Source organism: Portunus trituberculatus, chromosome 25, assembly GCF_017591435.1.
Source record: "Portunus trituberculatus isolate SZX2019 chromosome 25, ASM1759143v1, whole genome shotgun sequence".
NCBI classification, from domain to species: Eukaryota; Metazoa; Arthropoda; class Malacostraca; order Decapoda; family Portunidae; genus Portunus; species Portunus trituberculatus.
The window spans coordinates 10170362-10177407 of record NC_059279.1 but is presented as its reverse complement, the minus strand read 5'-3'; positions in this window follow the sequence as shown (position 1 = coordinate 10177407).

Sequence of the window (7046 nt, the reverse complement as noted above, 5' to 3'; positions counted from 1 at the left end):
TCTCTTTCATGTTCGATTCATGTACACAATCATCCCCGTGACTTGTATCATCCCTTCACCCTCCCACCCCATCCCCTATCTCCCCAGTCTCCACTCACCCGTCTACTACGCGTACACGTTTTGAACCTTCGGACGGTTAGATCACAGTTCACACACAGAGTCAGTCACTTGCGAGGACGAGTCCACACAGAGCACCCGCAGTAATGGCTGTAGTGTGTAGTCCTGTGTGTGTGTTTTTTTGGGGGGGGCAATATTTAAACTTATGTATGATAAGAGTGCATTAATCAACAAGTAATGGGCAACTTCGACAATCTAGGGTAAAACACGAATCTAGGGTAAAATCGACAAAAATCTAGGGTAAGATTTCATCAACTCATGGAAGCACTGCCCGCGGCCCCCCGCCCTCAATCACGTCAGTCTGCATCCAGAAAGGATTGCAGATGTACGCACGCACTCGCCATGGATGCCCATGCTTCAACCTCGCCATATGGCCACCTTCATAGCCAAGCCAAGAAAGTTATTTATAACGTTAATAGATACTTCTTGGAAGAAAAAGCGAACGGAGCTCCTATACTCCCACCATCACAAGCACTTACCAGAACAGCTATGGCAAGTGAAAGGACTGTAAGGATTTGTTCTGCATACAATCAAAGCTTGAACACAGAAGTTGCACCAGACACACCGACGTTCTCCTCACCAAAGAAGAAAAATCGTGCTGCGCCTGTTACAGGCTTTGATGACTTTGATAAGTGTGTATTGAGAAGAACTGTACTGACGTTTTACGAGAGAAAGGAAATCCCAACTATAAACAAGATAAAAGAAGAACTGAGTGAACAAATCGGCTACAGTGGCTGCGAAAATTCCCTTCGCAAGGTTCTGCTGAAAATAGGATTCAAATTTGCGAAGGTTGATGGAGAGAAACGATGTCGTTGCAGCTCGTATAAAGTTTTTTAAGAGAAATGCGGCAGCTTAAACAGTCAGACCACACTTTTGTTTACCTCGATGAAACCTGGGTAAATCAAAACTGCACAGCTGGGAAGTGTTGGATTGATACTTCATCTCAAGAAGCAACAGGAGTCAAACCGCCGACTGGAAAAGGAGCACGATTCATTATTCTTCATGCTGGAACAAAAGACGATTTTATCAACAATGGTGAGCTGATATTCCAAGCAAAAAATGATGGTGATTACCACAATCAGATGTATGCAACAGTTTTTTGAAGAATAGTTTCGCATGCAGTTATTACCTAACATCTCACCAAACTCTGTCATTGTGATGGATAATGCATCGTACCATAGCAGACAAGTATAAAAATTACCATCATCATCATGGAGAAAAGCAAACATCAAGAACTGGCTTATGCAAAAAGGAATTACAGTCAGTGATGATTTGTCAAAAGCAGAGTTATATAAACTGACAAAGAATTCCCGTGTGGCAAAGAAGAGGTATGTTGTAGATGAAGTTGCTGCAGAGGCAGGACACATTGTCGTGAGGTTGCCGCCCTACCACTGTCAATACAACCCCAAAGAGTTGGTTTGGGCTCAGGTGAAGTCTTACATATCCAAAAGGAACAACTTCGTAATGGCTGACCTCAAACCCTTGGTTAAAGAAGCTATGCGTGCCGTCACACCAGAGAACTGGAAGCAAGCAGTTAAGCACGCCGAACAACTCCAAGAACATGACACAAATCAAGACCGAACAGTTGAAATGTATGTTGACTCGTTCGTTATACACCTATCAGAGAGTTCGGATGAAACTTCGGAGTCGGACTAAAATGTCATAGAGGATTAGGCCTCCGGAGGAAACCTCTTAAAAATTAAAACCCGTCTAGACTTTTACCTCAATGGTGGTGCGGAAAAAAAACTCAAAATAAATAAATAAATACATATATATATATATATATATATATATATATATATATATATATATATATATATATATATATATATATATATATATATATATATAGAGAGAGAGAGAGAGAGAGAACGGGCGGGCGGGCGGCGGGTAGGCGGGCCGTGTTATCTGTGATGTGGTGGCACACCGGGGAATTCCCCTTAGTAACTCTGCCTTAGTGGCCATTTCTCGTTGCGGCGAGTATAGAGACTGTGGCTCTCTGTCGCTCATCCCCGCCACAGGCGTGGTGTGGCTTTGTCGCCGGGCCAGCACACACTAGCGACAGTGGTATTCCCGCCACTCGCCACTGTCAGTTAGTCAGGGTGGGCACGTGCTTGGGTACATACCCCTTGCTCCGGGCTACACTTACCATGGCTTCACTCGACATTGATCGTTTTATTATTGAAATTGAAGGTCGACCAGCGATATGGGACGTGCGCTGTAATGAATACAGCAACAAAATTGTGAAAACCAAGACATGGGAGGAATTGTGTACCATCTTCGTGCCCGGCTTCAAAGAAATAGATTCTTCAGGAAAAAACAAAGCAAGTATGTGCTTCGGAGTCCATGCTGAAACTGAAAGCCCACAGTTTAATATAACACTCAAATAACTTCTCAACCCTCGCACTCTCACTAACCCTAACGTGAGTGAGGTCAAATTTGCCTTAGCTTTAAACAGTCACTCTCCCACCCGCTCCCTTACTTTCGTAGTTGGCAGCCCTGGAGAGGTGGTGTGGTCGCCTTTTTTATGTATGCGCATAGAGTGGCAGTTCTGAAAGTTTGGTTGTGTTCGCATACGTCAATTCAACCCTTTTATATTGTTTATTACTGAGATTTTACAAAACATTGTATGAAAACACATATATTATATATAACATAACATAACATATAACATAAATAATAGGATAACAAAGGGCCACCAGGGCCCATCTAGGTTATCCTGTTTCAGTCGCACAGCGACCTCGTCATCAGTACTTAAAGATATACTTACAAGTACACAATACATTATATACTAATTCTAAATATTTGGCCCATTAACAGGGATAAGTCCTACAGCGAAATCCTCTACAATCTGTGATCCCCATACATGGGGATCATGTCTTGTTTAACTATAGTAATTTTCTTATAAAAACTATCATGCAGCGCTGTACATAATTATAAATCTAATAAATTTAAGTGCTTATCTAATCTGTTTTTAAACATTGTCAAACTAGTGCTATTTACAACCCTCTCTGGCAATGCATTCCAGAAGTCTACCACCCTATGACTAAAGAAATATTTTCTTATATCTAACCTGCAGCCTTGCTTTCTAATCTTCTTGCCATGATTTCTAGTCCTATTTCCTCTAAGGTAAAGAAAGATCTCACATCTATGTAGTTTGTATCTGAGAACATTTTAAATAACTCTATCATATCCCCTCTTATACATCTCCTCTCAAATGAAAACATGTTTAATTCCTTTAATCTATCTCTATACTCCAGGCGCTTTAATGCTGGTATCATCCTAGTTGCTCTTCTCTGAACTGCTTCTAACATGTTGATATCCTGCCTATAATGGGGTGACCAGGCCTGTATGCAATACTCTAAATGGGGCCTAACATAGAATTATATAAGCTACGCACCACTTCCTTACTTTTATAACTAACATTTCTATTTATAAAACCCAGGATCCTATTTGCCCTATTTCTTGCTTCTAAACATTGCTTTGAAAATTTCATAGTCCTGTCTATCACTACTCCTAAATCCTTTCCTTCCTCTACTGCCTCTAGCCAACATCCCTCCATCTCATAGCTAAAGTTTGTGTTGTCTTTACCTAAATGCATAACCTGACATTTTTTTAGAATTAAACTACATCTGCTACCTGTCTGCCCATGCTATCAGCCTGTCCAGGTCTCGTTGTATTCTGTAATTGTCCTTTTCACCCTGTACTGCACATGCTATCTTAGTATCATCTGCAAACTTTGATACTTTGCTACTAATTCCTATATCTAAATCGTTAATGTACACCAAGAAGAGGTCCTAGCACTGATCCTTGGGGTACCCCACTAACCACTTCCTTCCACTCAGACATTGCCCCATTTAATACTACTCTCTGTTTCCTATCAGAAAGCCATTCACTAATCCAATCAACTAACCTACCCCTATCCCATGTAGTCTCAATTTGTACACTAGCCTCCTATGCGGTACCTTATCAAACGCCTTGCTAAAATCTAGATATATAACATCTATGCTATTTCCATCATCTAACTCCTTGGTAATATATTCTAAGATATCGAGCAAATTTGTAAGACAGGACCTCCCTGATCTAAAGCCATGTTGGGTATCTCTAATTAATCTATTCTCATTTAAATGCTCCCAAATACTACCCTTAATGATTTTCTCTAGTATCTTACATACTATACTAGTTAAACTGATCGGTCTATAATTATTCGCATCATCCTTCCTACCTTTTTAAATATTGGAGTAACATTAGCTAACTTCCAGTCCTGAGGTATCTCAGCAAACCTTAGTGATCTTTCAAAGATTAACTTAAGTGCTTCAGAAATACTATCTACACCCTCCCTAAGTACTTTGGCATGTAGCTCATCAGGACCACTAGCTTTCCTATCGTCTAGTTCAAGAATAAATTTCCTAATAATTCCCGGTTTTATATCAATATTTTCTAAAGCTCTTAAACTACTCGTCGCACTGTTTGTAACAAGATTTCTTATTCTTTCCCTAGTAAATACTGAAGAAAATTGTTAATTCAATAATTCTACTATGTCTTTATTTTGATCCCCTACTACACCATCTTTTCTGAGTGGTCCAATCCTATCCTTATTTCTTTTATCACTGACCTTGTAATAACTATATAATTTACTCAAATCATCACTGACCTGTCTGTACCTAATCAAATCTACATCTTCCCCACTTTTCTGCAATTCTCTATATGCCCTCTTCTTCTTTCTGATCTGTCTACCTATCTCGTGAGTCCACCATAATGGCTTCCTGTTTCTCTGCCTTATATCTTTGTAAGAGATACACTGCATCACTATACCCTTTACTACAACTTTAAAATTATCCCACATCTCCTGTGCAGTTTTATTTCCAAAACTATCTTCCCAGTTTACCTCTCCTAATAACTGACGTAACCTACCATAATTGCCTTTCTGATAGTTTGGGACTCTAGTCTTATTCACTATATTATCCCTACTGGAATTAATGATAAATCTAATTATATGATGGTCACTGTTTGCTAAAGTCTCTCCTACCTCAACTTCCTTTAAACAATGCTCAATATTTGTTAGTACTATGTCTAAAACCTTCCTCCCCCTAGTAGGTTTATCTACCATCTGCACTAAATAGTTATCCTGAAAACTTTCCATAAACTTATTTTCACTAGCATCTCCTACCATCCTCTCCCAGTTTACTGACTTAAGATTAAAATCCCTAAGATAATTGTCTGACTAGTACACCCCTATTTATCTCATCTACCATAAGGTTGTCTACATCTGCTGACTGGTTAGGTGGTCTATAAAAGCTCCTACTCTAATAACCTTACTTTTGTTTACTCTAACATCCAGCCATAAGGACTCTACACTGTTATCTACCTTAATACCATTAACCTGACTGGAAATGAAGGATTTTTACTTAAATAACTACTCCTCCACCTATCCTACCAATTCTCTGGTGTAAATACATAATGTATCCATCTACTTCATATTCTTTCCTATTTTCCTAAACTTTTCCTCATTTACCCATGCCTCTGTGACACATACAACATCTAAGTCCTCCTCAACTATATAACTAGATAACTCGTCCTTCTTGTTCCTAAGACTCCTGGCATTTACATAAAAACATTTAAGTCCTGCTACCTTCCTAGATGCTGTCTCCTTATTTGGAATCCTAATCTTATTCTCTCCTATTTGCACCTGGAAATCTTTCCTAATCTTTTCACTATCTCTGTTTATCCTATCTAATTTATGTCTAACATCTTTCTTCTGGAATGCATTTGCTACCTCACCCCCTACACTCCATCCCAACTCCCCTCCAGACATCCACTCAGCACATCCACACCCTTCCTACTCAGATGCACACCATCCCTAGCATACAAATCCTTCGCCCATAGAACCTATCCCATACATCCACAAAGCTGACACCCACATCCTTACACATCCCTTTTACCCAATCATTCACACCAATGGCCCTAGTCAACCATTCCTGCTAACATACACACGAGGCAAGATTCCTGACACTACACACCCTACCACTCTCCCTTATTTCTAACATTTCGACATCGTTCCCACCTACGTGCACTACTACACCCTCTCTCCATCCCCCAACCTCTTCTGCACCTCCTCACTCACTGCCTTACACACTACACATTCGTCCTAACATTTTGAAATCTTGCCATTAACTCCTCCGACCCACCTGGTCTGACATCGTTCCCACCTACGTGCAAAACACTACACACCTCTCTCCATCCCCCAACCCTCTTCTGCACCTCCTCACTCACTGCCTTCACACCTGCACTAGGCATACACACGTTCGTCCTAACATTTCCCGAAATCTTGCCATTAACTCCTCCGACCCACCTGGTCTGACATCGTTCCCACCTACGTGCAAAACTACTACACCCTCTCTCTCCATCCCCCCAACCCTCTTCTGCACCTCCTCACTCACTGCCTTCACACCTGCACTAGGCATACACACGTTCGTCCTCCTATCCCTGTCTTTTCCACAGAAAGTGCTATCTAAGTACCTAACCTGAGAGTCACCCACACACACACCTGAGGTGTGCTAGGCACAACCTCCTCCTCCTCTCCTCTACCCCTCTCTCTCCTTTCACTCACCACAACCACTTCATTCACTCCACTCTCACTCTCCCTCCCTCCAACAAACCGAACCTATTTTCACACTCAACAGGTTTAGTCCTATCCTCCCTAACTGCCTCCGCTTTCCTTCCCTCGCAACCTGCCATCTCTGCCCATCCTGACTACAATCTTTCCCAGTCTGGCTCGCCTGCTCCCTCTTCCCCACTCTGCTCTTCCCGACAGAGGGCCAAGCCACCCTGTCGCCCTCAGAAGGTCCAACCTTCGGCCTAACACTGATCTCCTGCCTAATTTTTTCCACTGCCTCCTCAAGCCTCTTAACCTCCTCCTTCAACTCAAA